The sequence below is a fragment of the Phyllostomus discolor genome, chromosome 10 (genome assembly GCF_004126475.2).
Source record: "Phyllostomus discolor isolate MPI-MPIP mPhyDis1 chromosome 10, mPhyDis1.pri.v3, whole genome shotgun sequence".
In the NCBI taxonomy this organism is placed as follows: domain Eukaryota; kingdom Metazoa; phylum Chordata; class Mammalia; order Chiroptera; family Phyllostomidae; genus Phyllostomus; species Phyllostomus discolor.
Window position 1 is genome coordinate 90,148,440 of NC_040912.2, and position 15,649 is coordinate 90,164,088.

General features: G+C 46.9%; 1 pseudogene; it reads right to left on the bottom strand.

Annotated features, from left to right (window-relative positions):
- Nucleotides 1–1,649: 1,649 nt before the first annotated feature.
- On the bottom strand, nt 1,650–4,083 carry LOC114508184 (annotated as a pseudogene).
- Nucleotides 4,084–15,649: the final 11,566 nt, after the last annotated feature.

Sequence of the window (15,649 nt, forward strand, 5' to 3'; positions counted from 1 at the left end):
GGAGTTACAACAGAGGGGACCTGGCCCTACAAGGGACAGAGGACTGTCTTTCCCTCATTGGCACGGGACACCTTACAGAGGAAGAAAATCTTGGTCTCCAATCTCACCCCACCTGGATCACTTATTTAAACATGAAAAAAAAAACACACACAGAAAAACAGCTTTATGATCTCAAAGTGGGCAAAACAGGACACAAGTGATCACTATAGAAGAAAAAATTAAAATTGAGAACTTCTATTCATCACAAGACACCATTAAGATACTGAAAAGGCAGACCAAGAATAAATCTACAATACCCATATCTGACCAAAGACTTGCCATTAGATTACATAAAGATCTCTTGCAAAAAAAATTTGAAAAAGAAGACAAACTGCTAGGAAATGGCAAAAAAAAAAACCCACCTTAAACTGGCACCCCAAAAGTGAATATATATATATATACACACATCCAATAAACATATTAAAAGGTGCTTAATTTCACTAGCTATCAGAGAATGCAAATAAAACCATAATGTAATACCACCACATTTTTATTTTTTTAAAGATTTCATTTATTTCTTTTTAGAGAGAGGGGAAAGGAGGGAGAAAGAAAGGGACAGAAACATCAATTGTGTGGTTGCCTCTTGTATGCCCCCTAGTGGGGACCTGGCCTGCAACCCAGGCATGCACCCTGACTGGGAATCAAACCAGCAACAGGGCAACATTTGAGCCACATCAGCCAGGGCAACATTTTGAAATGCTTGTTAACTTTAACTAGTATCCTTAGTAGATAAATGTAACTGAGCTGACGGTCGGTCTGGTCACTGGGCAAGTGAGACATTCCGAGACCTCTCGAAAGAGTTCAGTGTGGAGGCTGAGACTGGTTGTGTCCGCTCCTCACTGACTAGTCACCAGCAGCAGCAGAGGACGTTCTAAGAGTTTTCACTGCTGCTCACACACTGCAGGGCGGGGGGGGGGGGGGGGGGCGTTGAATCCCAGGGCATCTGCAGTCCCCGGGGCCCAGGAAGCGGCAGGGAGGATGGCAGCACATAACCTGCCCAGCTGGGACAGCCGGATGCAGCGTGGCGCTACGGTGCTGCACGACCCGGCGGCTGCGTCTCCAGCTCACACTTCCTCCACCTGTGAGGGAAATACACACGTGTAGAAACTGCTACCTTATGTTAAACCCCAGCCCAGAGATAAACAGTCTCATCATAAAACCTGATATCAAGGGGTTGTTTTGTTAGCTATTCTGTCACTTAAAATCTTTTTTAAAAGATTTTAATTTTTTTTTAGAGAGAGGGGAAGAGAGATAGGAAGAGAGATAGGAAGAGAGGGAAGAAACATGATTTGATTCCCTTTTGCATGCCCCCAATGGGGGACCTGGCCCGCAACCCAGGCCTGTGCCCTGACCAGGAGTCAAACTGGCAACTCTTTGATTTGCAGGCCAGTGCTCAACCCACTGAGCCACACCAGGCAGAGCTCGCTTAAAAATCTTATAACCCACTTTAATTACTCAAAGGTGAGAGTTGCACTTGTATATGTAGTTACGGCTTAACAGGAACTGGCTTTGCCTTTAAGAAGAACGAAGAACAGTATAGATTTGAACGATGGTTTGTCGACAGGCATAAATGCAGAGGCTAGTTGTTTAAGTATGAAGCAACAGGTGTTTTAGTTTGTTAAAATACATTTTGTGGCCACTATGTGTTTAGCACTAATTCCAACCACATCCAGCAGTTCACTCGACCTCGCACTCTGAGGCACTCCCTGCACTGCCAGCCAGTGACCCAGGATGTCAGGCTCCATGGAAACAGCTGCACCAATAGCTTCCCTGATGCCACCTTCTGGGTGGTGATCCTCCACTGCGATAACTCGGCCACCTGTGCCTTTCGCATCGGAGATGATGGTGGCAGCATTCAGGGGCTTAGCGGTAAACAGGTCGATGACGTGGATCGAAATATCTGGTTTGGAAAGAGCATCAGCAGCTGCCAAGACTTCATGCAGAGTAACTCCAGCTCCAATAACTGTGACCCTGTCATTGACGCTGTGGTGAATGACCTTGGCTGGTCCAATCTCACAACTTTCTTGCGGGGTGTAAACTACGTCAGTTTCTGGTCAGTTGGTCTGAACGCAGCACATCCCCTTGCTATGGGCCGCCAGGAACACAGCATGCTCTGTCGAGACTGCATCACTTGGACAGAAAACGGTGTGGCTGGGAATGGCTCTGAACGTGGCGTGGCCACATCCTCCGGGGCCATCTGGGAGGGGCCGTCTTCATCAGCGGAAACCCTGCAGTGGGACCCAACAAGTTTGCTTGGAGAGATGGCTCCAATCGGATCTGTTCAAGTGCTCGGGTCAAAAAGGCAGCAAAGGTGCTAACAAAAGCAATGGTCCAACCATGAGCGGTGCATCCCAGCGCCACATTCACCTTACTTTGCTTGGCAAGGAAACACGTGCCGGAGCACTCGGGGTGCTTTTTCCGGAACATCTCAGAGAAGGTGGAGTTCCTGGTGCCACCATCCAGCACAAGGACTCCATGATTTGCAGGACCCAGCTTGGGCAGAGCCAAACCACGTGCTTTTCGAGTATTCACCTTGTCTCTGACTTTGTGAGCGCGGGGGTGGGGGAAGACGTCGTCTCTACGTCCGTGATGTTGATTTGAGGCGAGCCTCCGACAGGGGGTTCTTGTTCGAGATGCCTCTTGGTCTCTATCTGGCTCTCAATTTGATAATTGCATCTATTCTTTCTGTCGGTATTGGCTCTCCATGCTGATTTTTGGTGTCCTCAGTGCTTGGAATGTCCTGGCCCTTGAAGGTCCTGGCAATTACAAAAGTGGACTTGTTATTCACTTGAGTGGCTTGCCAAAATACCTCCCACAGTACCTCAACGTTGTGGCCATCCATCGCGTAAGCATTCTACCCAAAGGCTTCACAGAGCTTCCAAGAGGTGTCTATGCAGTTCTCAAAGGGCAAGACGCCACTGTAGCCCAGGTTGTTCACGTCAAAGATGACTATGAGATTATCCAGCCTCTAGTGGGAATTGAAGGCCAATGCCCCCAGAGGGAGCACCCCCGAGACTCACCATCTCTCAAGAGGCAAAGCACCCAGTAGCTGGAGTTAGGGTGGTCAGTGACATGGGCTGAGAAAGGATTCACAAAGAGAAGAAAAGGCAGAGAACATTTATTCACTTCCAAGGGGGGAAAGGGGCGTGGTGTGGAGAGATCCACCAGCCGTGAAATGTGGGGGCTTTGAGTTTTTACTGGGTTATAACTGAACCATAAAAGGGTGGGGCAGTGGCTGCTGCATGGCCCCTGGGCTGTCAGGGGTGTTGCAACACGGGAGGTTTTCGTTGGCTTCTCATGCGCTGCAGTCTGCTCCAGTGTTATCTTTTGCCTGTGGCTGTTGGCGGTGGAGTGCGGTGGTTAATCACTTCTGCTCTTGCTTTCCAGTAATTTCCAGTCCTGGGGACATAAGCTCGAAAGAGTAAAATGGCAGTCACGTTTAGCAAGGTCGTAGGCTTGCTCGCCAATGGCACCACCTTTGTCCTTTCAGCTAGCCTTGTCCACGTACTTGCCAGTACATAGCATCCCACACGCCCCCAGGCCTTGTCCAAGCCACCCAATTGCCATATCCACAAATGCCAATTGCCCTGGCTAGCGTAGCTCAGTGGATTGAGTGCAGGCTGTGAACCAAAGTATCGCAGGTTCGATTCCTAGTCAGGGCACATGCCTGGGTTACAGGTCATGGCCCCCAGAAACCACACATTGATGTTTCTCTCTCTCTCTCTTTCTCCCTCCCTTCCCTCTCTAAAAATAAAAATAAAAATAAATAAAATCTTAAAGAAAAAAAAATGCCAGTTGCTTGCAGAGGATGAATGGGTCATTTTACGGGTTCTCTGGGTCCTCCTGTCTGTATCTCTCGACGTGAAAGAACAGCGCTGATGTGGTCTCGGCAGCTCTGCTGCACGATGCAGGGTGGCTGGAGCTCAACGTGCACGTGGCCCTGGTGGAGTGGACGCGCAAGCGACTGGCCAGGCACCCTAGCACTTGCAAGGTATCCGTGTTAGTCTTGGCTTCATCGGCCATGACGACGCTGGCCTCAGCGTTGGCCACAGCTGCACCCCGTCCACTGCCCGAGGAGAAAATGGCTGCAACCAAAAATGCTGTGCACTGTGAACAATAGTATACACTGGTATAAGCGGTTTGGAAGATTGATAACTCGAACAAATAATAATGCTCTATACCCTAGCGATCCTGCTCATAGCTATGTATCTAGCAGCTATGTATGTAGGTAGATACATAGGTAGGTTGGTAGGCAGATAAGTTACCAAAAGACATGTACGAAAATGTCCATAAGAGCATGATTCCTGCCCCGGCTGGTGTGGCTCAGTGGATTGAGCACTGGCCTATGAACCAAAGGGTCGCTGGTTTGATTCCCAGTCAGGGCACATGCCTGGGTTGTGGGCCCGGTCCCCAGTAGGGGGAGCACGATAGAGGCAACCACACATTGATGGTTCCCTCTCTTTCTCCCTCCCTTCCTCTCTCTCTAAAAATAAATAAGTAAAAGCCCTGGCTGGCGTAGCTCAGTGGATTGAGTGCGGGCTGCGAACCAAAGTGTCACAGGTTCGATTCCCAGTCAGGGTACATGCCTGGGTTGCAGGCCACGGCCCCTAGCAAGTGCACATTGATGTTTCTCTCTCTCTCTCTATCTCCCTCCCTTCCCTCTCTAAAAATAAATAAATAAAATCTTTTAAAAAAATTAAAAATAAAAATAAATAAGTAAAATCTTAAAAAAAAGAGAGCACAATTTCTAATAGCCACAAACTGGAAACCATCCAAATTGCCATTGACAGTAGAATGAGTAAATTGTGGTAAATTTATCTAATGGAATATCCTACAACAGTGCAAATGAATAATCAACAAGTACATACAATAGGAAAGAATTGGATACATATGGCTTCCAGTGAAAGGAAAAAGAGATAGGTGTCGTGTTACTTTGTTTATTTAAAGTTCCATAGACAAGTCAGTGTACTTGTCTATGACGTTAGAATCCGCGGAGTCGCCTCCCGGTGGTGAGGGCAGTGATCGGAGCCGGCAGGAGGGCCCTTGCTGGGGAGCTGGAGCTGATCACACTGTAGTCCCAGCTCTGGGTTCTGGGTACACAGGTTCATTCACCATATGAAACTTATTTAGGCCCCGGCTGGTGTGGTTCAGTGGGTTGAGCGCCGGCTTGCGAACCAAAAGGCCATGGGTTAGATTCCTGATCAGGGCACCTGCCTGGGTTGTGGGCCAGGTCACCAGTTGAGGGTGTGGGAGAGGCAACTGATCCATGTTTCTCCCCCTCTCTCCCTCCCTTCCCCTCACTCAGAAAAAAACCCCAAATCTTATTTAAGTCATTTCTCTGTGTGTGTTTGCTTCAATAGTGAGTTGTTGTTTTAAAAAAGGATCAGGAAAGTGAGGAAAAAAAATAGCAAAGAAGATTTAGAAGGAGGAAGGAGGAGGAAAACCAGGATGCAATGTCTTGAAAGCCACATAAAAGTAGTTTATTTAGAAGGGAGAGGTGTATCTGGAATATATAAAGAACTCGAACAACTCAGCAGTAAAAAGGCCTACCTCTCATTAAAAATGGGTGAAGGATTTGAATAGACATTTCTCCAAAGCAGATATATGAATAGCTAAAAAGCACACAAAAAAGATGCATAACATTATTAGTCATTATGGAAACGCAAATCAGAACCACAATGAGATCGCAGTCCCCCCACTGGGATGGCTGTGCTCAGAAAGACAGGCAGTAACAGGGCGCGCAAGGGTACAGGCAGATCGGAACCCTCACGCACCGCAGATGAAGGGTGGAACGGCAATAGCCTGTGTGCAATAATAGTCCAGCAGTTCCGCAAAGGGCTGAACAGAGGGAGTCACCATGTGAATCAGCAACCGCACTCCTAGGAGTACACCCAGGAGAGATAAAAATAAAATACATACCCAGGCAAACACCTGTACATGCACACTCATAGCAACGTGGGAGTTCAGAAAGAGCCACCGAGAGACATGCCCCTGGGGTGTGCCGATTGCTTTGAGCTCAAGTCTCAAGAAAAATTTCTGCCCCTCCCTTAACTACCTAGAAGAACTCAAATTGGGGGCCTTGCCCATAATAAGAGATTATCAGGGATAACCTCTTTTGAACATAGCTGTAGGGCAAGGCAGACTCCTAATTACTACGCCCTGCTCCCTGCAGAAACCTCAGATGCCCCCGAGGCCCCTGACCCCAGCCCCAGCTCAGAGAGACACAGCTACCTGCCTTCCCTTTCTGTCTTTGAATCCCTCACGCATGTGGGGCCCCTGACTTTCCCATGTCTGCAGGATTCACATACCTTATGTACATAAATTTAGTTATTTTCTCTTGTTAGTCTTTCTCATGTCGGTTTGATTATTAGACCGGTGGAAAGAACCTTGAGGGCAGAGGGAAGGACCCTCCCCCACAGCAGCATTCTTCATTAGGGCCAAAAAAGTGAAAGAAACCCAAATGTCCAGCGACTGGTGAATGGATAAGCCAAGTCCAATACACCCACACAGTAGAATGTTGTTCGGCGACAAACAGGAATGAAGTGCTGATACGTGCTGCAACACGGATGGAACTCAAAAACGTTATGGTAAGGAGAGACGGTAGACACAAAAGGCTACATATTGCGTGGTGCCATTGATAAGAATGTCCAGAATGAGCAAACTTGTAGGGACAGAAAGCAGATCAGCCGTTGCCTGGACAGAGGCGGAGGAGAGAGCGGGAGGAAGGAGGAGTGACCGATAAACTTTCAAGGTCTTTTCGGGGGTGATGGAAATGTTCTAAAAGTAGGTTATGGGGATGCTTGTACAAGTCTGTAAATGTACCAGCAACCCCTGAGTTGTACAGTGTAAAAGGGCGAACTTTGTGGTATATACACTCTATCTCAAAGTTATTTTTAAAAAGAAGGAAGGAGTGCTCACACAAGGGAACAAAGATAAGAAAACTGGTGTAAACTTCCCCCCACACACCCACTAAAAGATCCTGCTTCCAGGAAAGTTCGAGACAACTTATTCAGGGATAAAAGAAATCCTCTGTACACGAACAATGAAGACCCCTGAGCCGTGAGTCAAAGCCAAAGTAAGGAAAGGCGCCCAGGAAGCCAGTTGCTTGAAAATAAAATCTTAAGACCCCAAACGGCAACAAAACAGTGTTGTTCTAGTATCAAATTTAAAACAAAAACCTTTGACGGGTCTACAAAAGGAAACGCTACAAGCTTTTCTGATCACTGCACCTTAAAAGGATAAGAAGCGGAGGCAGGGGAGGGGGTGGGGGGGCGGAGGGGGGAGGGCAGGCACGCTGCTGAAGTCAGACCAGTCGGTGCTCTCTAGGCTGAAAGCACAGAGGTCAAGAAGTGAGTCAAATATTCAAATCCTCTGAAAACACGTGTGATCTGAACAAAGTAAATCCAGGTTTTCCCATTGAATCCCAAGATGTTTCCTTTTTAAAAGCACAGCTTACATTCTCTACAATGTATATTAAAAATAATTAAGAACTGTTTCACCTTGGCTGGTGTGGCTCAGTGGCTTGAGTTCCGGCCTGCAAACCAAAAGGTCGCAGGTTCGATTCCCAGTCAGGGCACATGTCTGGGTTGTGGGCCACGTTCCCCAGTTGGGGGAATGTGAAAGGCAACCAATTGATATATCTCTCACACAATAACCTTTCTCTCCTTCTCTTTCTCCCTCCCTCCCCCTCTCTCTAAGAAGTAAATAAATAAAATCTAAACATAAAAAGTAAATACATATTGGCATATACTAACCTGTGTGTATGTGCACACATACACAGTAAGTATATGTCTATTATTCACCTTTTAAACATTTGTTTTATTTAGTAAGTGACAAGCTTTAAAAAACTCATTACCTAAAAACACAGCATAATTAGAGAAAGCTGAAAGAGTTTAAAACGTTTGCATAAGTGTTTTAAAGTCTGAGCCATACAGGCCCACTCATTTACTCACTCAAATGACCTTCACCTAATGCTGGCTCTGGCCCATGCCCTGCTGAGACAAGATCAGGACCACAGATGAGGCAGGAAGGGGCGGGACCTAAGATTCTCAGGAAAGCAAGGAGGCAAGGAAAGGAAGGACAGAGGGGATGGCCCCTTCTCTTGGCCTCTCAGTGTCACCACTGCCTTGGGCCTCAAAATCAGTGCATGTCAGCAGGACCCTGTAGCCAGGACCAGGCTCCGTGAGGTTCTGAGAGAGGAATGCCTGAGTTACTGGATGGGGTGGGTGAGCTTTGAGGTCGAACGCTCTGGAGAATAGATCTCGCCAACAACAAGATCCTGAGCCGGATTTTCTCCCTCTGTTCCTCATCCAGGATGGCGCCCCTCCTCAAACTCTTGTACGAGGCCTGTCCAGGAAGTATCCAGACATGTAATATGAAAAACAGAGACATTTATTGAAGAAGATACAGGAAACATTGCACACAGGACAATGACACCTCAGTCCCCTTCAAAGTAGGCACCTTGGGACCTCACACAGTTCTCCCAGTCGCCATTAGCTGCCCCATCGTATTTTCCTGAATCTCCTCGATGGTCTGAAATCTCTTCCCTTTCAAAGATGATTTTAGTTTTGGGCACCAAATCTGGGCTGTAGGGGAGCTGAGTCACTTGGGCGATTTGATGTTTCAGCAAAAAACTCTGCGCCAGATGTGATGCATGAGCGGGCATGTTGTTGCGACGAGCTGCCAATCACTAGTTGCCCCTAGCTGCAGCCTTCTGAGTCATCCAAACAGTCTCTGCAGAGGAGTGTTCAAGCTTAATGCAAAGTTTGACGCACACTCGTCGCTCTACTCGCTCAGTCATTTTGAATGTGACGGCCACACAGTGCACATGCTCACTCAACGGCATCTACCGTTCCCACTGTAGAGTGACTTTGTCATTGTTCACGTATACACATTCCAGTCCACTCGCCTTGACTGCCAGGTTACGTGGATGTTGCACAAACTGCTCTTGTTATATTAACGACAGCTGGACTTTTTCTGGACAGACCTCGTATGTCCTCAGTGGGTTAGAGCTTCGCAGTTCTCCATCCACCTGGGTCCTTGCACACCCATGGGCCAGGGGCAGGGCACACACTCAGAGCTGACACTGTGGCCTTGGCTGGCCCAGGACACCAGGCTGGACAGACAAGTAGGGCAATGCCTCTCTCTTTTGCCACTATTGACACGTTGCTTTGCGACTCTTAGTGCTTTAGTGAATGTTGACGAAAGACATTTCCTACCATTAAATGAAGAACATGTTCTGATTCCATATTTTTAACATAAGAAACATTTCCAACTGCAGAAATTCATGCCTAACTTGAGGAGAAAATATTTTCTCACTGATGAAACTGATCAAACTGGTGTATAATCTTTTGGGAAGAAAAGCAGCAGAAGTAGTAAAACTTCAGCTGGGAACCATATGTTTTTAAAAAGCAGCCACTTTATTTTTATTTTTATTTTTATTTTATTTCAAAAGCAGCCATTTTAAAGGGAGGGCAATATAGCAATGATAGAGCTGATTGATTCTGCAACGTTGTCATGCATCTCACCTGGGAAACTTTTGCAAAAAATATCACTGAGCTTAGAACAGTGTACTGAAAATGGACTTTATAAGTTACTTGTTGTATATAGTATTTTCATGCAAAGATTATTCTAGGATAACCCTTTTAAAGATTTTTAAAATTTATTTTTATTTTTAAAGAGAGGGGAAAGGAAAGAGAAAAAGAGGGAGAGAAACATCAATATGTGATTCCCTTTTGCATGCCCCCTACTGGGGGACCTGGCCTGCAACCTAGGCATGTGCCCTGACTGGGAATTAAACCCTCGATCCTTTGGTTTGCAGGCAGGTACTCAAATCCACTGAGCCACAGTAGCCAGGACTTTTTTTTTATCCTCATGTGAGGACATGCTTACTGATTTGAGAGAGAGGGTACTGGAGGGAGAGAGACATCCACACGAGAAAGAAACATTGATCAGCTGCCACCCCTACCCCTGTGGAACAGGCCCGGATCAGGGACCAAACCCACAACCCAGGCATATGCCCTGACCAGGAACTGAACCTATGACCTTTTGGTTCATGGGACAACACTCCAACCAAGTGAGCCACACCAGCCAGGGCATCATAGGATAATGTCAAAAGAATAATCCACCCTGGCCAGTGTGACTCAGTTGGTTGGGTCTTGTCCCACAAAGCGAAAGGTCACCAGTTCGATTCCCAGTCAGGGCACATGCCTGGGTTGCAGGTTCAGTCCCTGGCCGGGGCCATTCAGGAGGCAACGGATCGGTGTTTCTCTCTCCCATCGATGTTTCTCCCCTCTCTTTCTCCCTTCCTTCCCCTCTCTCTATAAAATAACTAAATATGATCTTTAACTATATATATATATGAGGTAAACCTACATATAGTGATATTTTTAACTCTGCCATGAAGCAGTATAAAATGAAAAAAGTACACCAGTAAAGAGTATGGGTCACGTGATCCCATTTATGTAAAGACAAGTGAGCTGTGTGTGCAAATGCACACATACACTAAGGAAAGTGCACAGAAAGGCGCTGGAGGGATGCGCACAAAGCGGTGACAGCTCGGGGGGCGGCGGCACGTGTGACATTTTAAAAAGTGATCATGGCCCCGGCCAGGTGGCTCAGTTGGTCAGGGCGTCGCCCTGTGTACCGAAAGGTCAGGGCACGTGCCTGGGTGGCGGGTCCCACCCCCTCGGGGGGCACGTGCAAGAGGCAATGGATGGACGTTTCTCTCTGTCTGCCCTCCTTCCTGCCTCCCCAAAACCCATGAACACATCCTCGGGCGGGGGTTTTAACAAAGAGAACGTGCACACTGCACTTTTCACTAACTGTTAGAGATCATATTTTATAGGCCACTTCTTAGATTATAAGAGATATGTATTGTAAAACAGTCAGATAACATAAAACAGGATAACTAAGAAAACAAAAGTCACCAGAGATAGCCTCTTTCACTTTATTCTATTTATGTATGTGTGTGTATCCATATAGATACACATATTTGTATATCTAGCATTTGAAGGTGAAATTGACATATTGTGTATCTATCTTACAGCCTGAATGATTTTTAATATTTTATCATGAACACGTCATGTGCCTAGAATTTGAGAACATGATTTTTTTCATTATGAAATAACTCAAACATACAAGAAGCATAGAAACTCATACACTGAACACGCGTGGACCCACCACCCAGCTGAAGAACAAACATCACGCGGAGGAAACTCCACTTGCACACCCACTCCTCCCCCCACTCCCCTCCCCCGCTCCAGGAGCAACACAGCAACCTGAGTCGGACATTTGTGACTTCCATGCAGGTTTTTCTATGTGCGGACGAAGAAATATATAGTATTTCTTCCCTAAAAACATAGCTTTCAGGGCTGATTCATGTTCTAAATTACAGATAGGCTGTAATTATTCCACGGGTGCCCTGTTGCTGGGCCTTTGGGGACAAACAGCATTTTTACATGTCCTTCTGTTCGTGAAGTCAGTTAAAACAAGTCGCCATGAAGAGGGGCGGTCTTTTCGGTGGCATCGCTCGCTTGGATTCCCAGACTCCTAAGCCGGCCGCGCACTCCCCAGGTCTTCACCGGGCTCCGTGGTGAGAGGCCGTGTGGTCTGCAGAAGCCCCGCAAAAAGGCCGTCGCAGGTCTGGGGAGCCAGAGCAGGCTGCGTTGGAGCTGAGCACGCGTCCTGCGTGTTTTGGGGGCTCTGGTTTCTCGCCTGTGGACCCCGCCCCGCGTCAGTCTTGCGACCCGCGCACTGAGAGCGACGAGCCACGTGGTCCCCACTGGTTGCCAGACCGGCACAGCTGACTTCTCTTTCCAAATCCAACTCTTTCTCCTCTAGAAGGCGGCCATTCCATACCGACTGCTCTAATCTAATCAAGATCTCCTGTTCTCTCCAGGTTTAAGGTTCTCCGAAGGCCAGACATCTGTCATCTGACTGATATTTCGTCAAAACGACAGTCACTTCAGGGAAGCCACTGCTAAGTGTGTCAACTACCAGGAAGCATGACAAGAGAACAATGCTCTTCTTTGAATGAATAAGCCAGAACTTCTGTGTTCTCAGCAGCAGCAGACTTTCAGACGGAGAAACATATTCTGGCCATTACTCAAAAAATCTTTTTTTTCCTTTTTTTAGTTGAATTGATTGGAGTGACAACAGTTAATAAAATTATATAGGTTTAGGTATATAACTCTATGACACATCACCTGTATTTTGTATTTCATGTTCACCACCCAAAGCCAAGTCTCCTCCACCGTCATTTGTCCCTCCTTTACCCTCCCCCACCCCCTTTCCCTCTGGTGGTCACCATGGCAATGAGTTCTCCTTTCTTTCTTTCTTTTTTTTTTGCTTTATCCCTTCACCTTTACCACCCAGCCCTCCACGCCCTCCCCTCTGACAGCTGTCAGTCTGTTCTCTGTATATTTGAGTCTGTTCCTATTTTGTTAGTTCATTTTACTCATTAGCTTCCACGTATGAGTGAAATCATATAGTGCTTGTCTTTCTCTGGCTGGCTTATTTCACTCAGCGTAATAGTATTCCATTGTGCAAACGTAGCACAGCTTTCTTATCCACTCGTCTACTGATGGGCACTTGGGCCGCTTCCACATCTTGGCGATTGTGAATAGCGCTTCAATGAACGCAGGGGTACACGTATTCATTTGACGTAGTGTTTGCAAACCTCCTTTTGAAACTGCCTTAAGAAACTGAACGTCCTCAATGGTGACGAATGTTCTCCCTTGGACAGCAGGCTGTATTCACAAAAGCACCCAATAGGAGTCGGGAGCCGGAGCCGGAATGATGGAGCCAGGGACCAGGGTCGAGGGGCACCAGCACCCGGCACCCGGCTGTTGGCTGTTCACAACCACCATCTGTTCTCATTGGTCGGAGTGTGGGCCATCTCAGTCACAGAAATAATGTGAATCACACCCCTTCTGGGGGCTTGATCGCCCTCCCATTTCCATGAGCCATCCCTCAAGCACGCCGCCCCAAACACGACACTCTGGTTGGACAAGGAACACACACGCCCCAGTTGTAGAGTGACTGTGGACCCCTGGTTCCCATGGAAGCCCCCCGACTTCAGGGGCACGGTGCACTGTCTCCAGTTCACACCCAAGTCTTCTTCCTAAGAATAGTCTTTCTAGAGAAATTATCTGTACAGCTTAAAACAGGAAAAGGGCAAGTTCTCAAATGACTGTTGACAACGTTTCAAAGCCCAGAGGTTCGTTTTGTTCAGATCCACGTGCAAAGGAGGAAGTGGGGAGTGGAAGGGTTAGAGTCAGATCCAGAAAGAGGGTCCTTGAGGGTCTGCATCCTGGGAGGGTTTGCATTCAAACAGGGCTCCGGGTGCCCAGCTAACACCCCATTCCAGGAAAGGACGCAGCAGAGCACATTACAGAAGCAAGGAGGGAAACAAAGGAAAGTTCTTAAGAGGCACTGGGTCACGAAGAGCTCCCTGCACGCTCCTCAGCTGGGACAGGGGGTGAGGGGCCCTGGGGCTGGGACCTGCCAGGCAAGAACCGGAGCGAGGTTTCAGGCTGCTGGTCCTCTGCAGGCGTGGCTGGCCCCAGGCCGCACTGGTTGGAGAGGCCAATGAGCCCCAGTGAGTATTTTGAAAATCCACATTTGTTTTGTAAGATCCATTCTTCTGCTAACAACCCAAATGCTCAGGATGTAGTAGTGCTCGAATGCAATTTAGATGAGCAATTTTCTATGTTACAAAACACACACACACACACACACACACGTCTTATAGACGCATGCGTGGTCTTATTTTACAGCACATATATATGTCACCCAGTATCAGTTTGGCAGCCGCGATGGCAGTGCCTTCATGGGGGCAGCGGGGCAAGCACGAGAGTGCTCAATGACACTAACTAGGTTCAAATCCTGGTCCCGTTAGCTGTGCCTCCCAGGACTTAAGTTCGTCATTTGTGAAACAGAAATAATAAACAATTCCTCCTCCACAGTGTTGCTGTGAAGATTAAAGTGGAAGAAAGCCCTCGAAGAGCATGGCTATTATATTCGCTATTGCTGTTCAAAGGACCGGCCATTAGCACATGATGAATCTTGTGCACAGAGAGACAACGACAGAATAATTGCTCTTATTCCACAGACATACGAGGCTAGCTCTACAAAGGCATATACATAGGATACAGGTGGACGATGATCTATTTAAAAGCATCATTGAGTCGATTCTTCTAGCCTACACACGCTCAGGATGAGAAATTTCATCCTTCCCAGTAGGAGTCCCAGGCATCTTTCCCTTAGTTTGTAGTTCTGTCGGGTTCTAAGAACTGTGTCGGAACAATGTCAGAAGCAGGTCCTTTGTCACCAACTCGCTTCTCTTTCACAGCATCATTGTTTTCGATCCTTCCCCCTTCCCTTTCCTGTGAACTTTGCCTTGTGGCTTTGCAGTGCCTTCCAGCCAGCAGCGAAGCTCACTTCTGCTCCGTGGATACTGGGCTTGGCCTTATGACGCAAGTTTGGCCAATGGCACATTAGTAGAGGTGATAGGAGCAAAGGCGTGACGTATGCACCTGGACTCGCTCTGCAGCATCCTGCCCTTCTGTCATCGCCGTGAGAAAAACATGTCCCAGCCAGCCTGCTGGTCCAACAAATGTGACACAGACCTGGATCCAACATTCAGCTTGGAGCCAAACGCAGACAAGCGCCGGCTAGACCAACTAGCCTCGGACACTGGTGAGGACATCGGTGCTGTTTAAACCACTGAGTTTTGGAGGGTTTGTTACACAGCAAAGCTGACTGACAAACTCCCAACCCTTTCACCTGTAGTGTATGTGGATAATCCACAAATAGAGCGAGAGAGATTTGTAACATAGTATATAAATTTGTATAAATAGCATAGGAATACATGTGAATAAATTTACTGGAGACAGGCTAACAATTCAGTGGCGTTTTCCTTCCTCAAATTTTCTAAATGACTTATAGGTCAAAATGGTGTTTTATCAGAGTATAAAAAAATTTAAACCCTAATTAGTGGTTTTGTCTTTTATGCTAATACAGAGGCCATAGATGAAACAGCACACAAATTTACGAAGATAGAAATGTCTGGAACCAAAAAGCACGGAAGCTTGAAATTGACCTCTACTTCGGTGGGAAGTCGAGGTATAGCCTCTGCCTCTTTAATTATTTTTGTTCATTGATTTTGGGATTACTAACCAACAATAAGGTGAGGTCTACTATCCATTATATCAGGAAGAGAATTATTTAAGTTCAGAGAATCACTCTTTTTCTCCTGATTTTGCCCATACATTTCCTGAAAGCACATTTAGGAGGCTATAATAATAATACGGTTTGTGTCATCCATTGAAAACATCACCTAGCTACTAGTTGTGCATGTGAACCAACAGAATCAACTGACTTGACTTAAAGCTGAAAAAGATTATTTACTGTATCTAGTGAAGTACACTTGGCTGCAAGTAGTAGAAACCCTCTACTAACTATAACTTGAGTCAGAAAAATGTTTATTGCTCACTTAATGAGAAACTCAGACACAGTCCATATCAGAATTGGCCTGCCAGTTTACCACTGTCATTAAGGACTCAGACTCCTTCTGTCTCTCCATTTTGCATATTGGCCTACCGCCCAC